We start from the raw sequence: 2,436 nt of genomic DNA, 5'->3' as shown, positions 1-2,436 counted from the left end.
AGGGTCTTCATCATATTTCACAACACACCACTTTTCAATCAGTCCCTCATGTATGTCGGCAATGGGTTGTACTGAGCTAGGAGATGGCTGTGGTGTTGTGCAAGTGGAAGTGGAAGGTTCTGCTTTCTGCCTCTGTTTGTTGAATTATCATGGTCTGTGGGCCATAACAATCACACAGTGGAGTTGAGCAGAACCAACTTAGAGCTCTCCATGTGATTTGTCCTGGAATGGCAGTAACGATCTGTAAACACATAGAAGATTTCTTAAATTGATGAACATGCAGGAAATCTATAACACATTTTGTTGAGTAATTTAAGTGTTTACTGAAAGTGTTAACATAATGAAAAGATAAAGATTGATTTGAAAATCTACAGTTTGATCTACACTTTGTCATTACAAATCTATAGTTTTACATGATCAATATTTCCTGGTGTATATTCATTGTTCCACGGATCCTCTCCAGACAATCTGGTAGCAGGGGATCCATTTTCTCAATCTCTTGCTCTGTGGCGTAAAAGAGCTTCACATTTGACTGCTCTTTTGAAAGTTCCTCGTAGAAAACTTGTCCGTTCGGAAGGTCCTTTTCTTTTGCAAATATGGAATCTGCTTTTCTCTTCACAGCTGCACCGATCCATCCCCAGGACCTTTCCCATGTCCAGACACCAAGAATTCCAGGTGATCGTCTGAAACCCCAGTTGAAATGGAATTGTGCTCAGGTTGAAGAAATTCTTCTCGGATCTGTACTGTGTGATCGGTCCATCACATACAATACGGAGTACAGTGGCAGATGGATTCAACTCGTGGAGGTGGGAGAGGACTTTTGATGCGTCATGCCGAGTGGTCATGATGCATTGATGAGCTGACTGATCACACTGACACAACACCTTCTTTAGTGTATACAACCCCGGTGTGAAGTGTTGTCTGCTGGTGAGAGTCTCCAAAATACACCGCCTGTATTTCAGAGGCATACATGCACAGGTAGTTCTCTGTGAAATCCACATGAAGGATTAACTTCTATAGGATGTTTTCTGAGACTCCTTGATGTAGAATAGTGATGTCTGATATTGAAGACATGTTTCCCGAGTGTGTTCTTCTCATTGGATGTGAAGTCTTCCAGTAGAGTTTGAAGGGTACCTTTACAGTCAAATGGACAGTAAACTTCTATTTTGTTCCATCTTTTGTTTTCTTCACTCTCGCTCTCGCTTCTGCCTTGCCTTACCACTCAAACCACCATGTTGGTTGTCCACCATCAAAAGAGGAAGTCTGGAGCTCTTTGTGCTATAACAACTTGTCTGCCATGAACGGAAGGTTGGCATGTGTCTTACACTGATCGATTGACAATCCAAAAGGCACGTCTTTTGGTGAACTCTGTATATGACAGCTTGACCTCTGGTAATTCTATCTTGAACTTCTGATGGAGTTTTGCCAGTGTGTCGTTCAGGTATCACTTCTGCATTTTATTCTTGTGTCTTGTCAATGTTTCCCTTTTTCCTTTTGATGCTTGACTGTTATCATCACGTTCAAATAACCTTTTTATTTCATCTTCTGTTGCTGGGCTGATTGCATTCAAATGTCTCTTTCTTGAGTACTTCAGACAGGTTGGCTGTTTGTTGTTTGCCCGCATTGTCTTTGCAGAGAATCCAAATTCTATTTGTGCTATTTTCACCGTGCAGTGCTTTTCAGTATTTTCCCAGCCAAAACCTTGGATATCATTTGGTGGTCTTTTGCACTCTGTTGCTTCTGGTATTTCTCTCGCAGCTCTGAGATGATGGTACTATGTAACAAAAGTATTTTTCTCTGATTCTGTGGCTTTGACTGCATTTGTTTTTTTGTTTTTGTTCTGGGAGAATTCAAAATCCGGATCTTCACTGACAATCTATCATATTTTTTTTTTTTTACACTTTCTCTGTTTTCTTTTTGTAACAGCATTCCTCCTCCTCTTCTGAGGCGCAGTGTGGTAAGTGTCCATAACGTTTTATTTTAAGATATAAACTGAACACTATGAAAATACAAAACAATAAACGTGAACATGAACGAAACCGAAACAGTACCGTGTGGCAACAAACACTCACACGGAAACAAACACACACAACTCAAAAGTGAAACCCAGGCTACCTAAGTATGATTCTCAATCAGAGACAACTAACGACACCTGCCTCTGATTGAGAACCATACTAGGCCGAAACAGAAACCAAACATAGAAAAACAAACATAGACTGCCCACCCCAACTCACGCCCTGACCATACTAAATAAAGACAAAACAAAGGAAATAAAGGTCAGAACGTGACACTTTTTGCGGCCTCCAACTTCATATTGGCCATACATAGATCCCTGTAGACTTTGGATCTGTATTTTTTCTCACCTTTCTCTGTCTTGGTGTTTATGAGTTTGAACAGGATGGAAAATCCTGTGCCGTTTGAGGGGCAGGTAGGTCA

General features: G+C 40.8%; 1 long non-coding RNA gene across 1 annotated transcript in view; it reads right to left on the bottom strand.

Moving 5' to 3' along the window:
- Positions 1-1,913, bottom strand: part of LOC121841224 — a 2,361-nt gene extending 448 nt beyond the window's left edge. Inside the window, exons 1-2 of the long non-coding RNA XR_006080255.1 lie at positions 414-1,913; positions 1-241 (exon numbers count right to left, since the gene is read on the bottom strand). The exon at positions 1-241 is cut by the window's left edge and continues 448 nt beyond it. This is a non-coding gene — a long non-coding RNA (uncharacterized LOC121841224). The remainder of the gene's footprint in view (positions 242-413) is intronic.
- Positions 1,914-2,436: the final 523 nt, after the last annotated feature.

This window comes from Oncorhynchus tshawytscha, linkage group LG28 (genome assembly GCF_018296145.1).
Source record: "Oncorhynchus tshawytscha isolate Ot180627B linkage group LG28, Otsh_v2.0, whole genome shotgun sequence".
NCBI lineage: Eukaryota > Metazoa > Chordata > Actinopteri > Salmoniformes > Salmonidae > Oncorhynchus > Oncorhynchus tshawytscha.
This window is presented reverse-complemented; position numbering and strand designations above follow the sequence as displayed.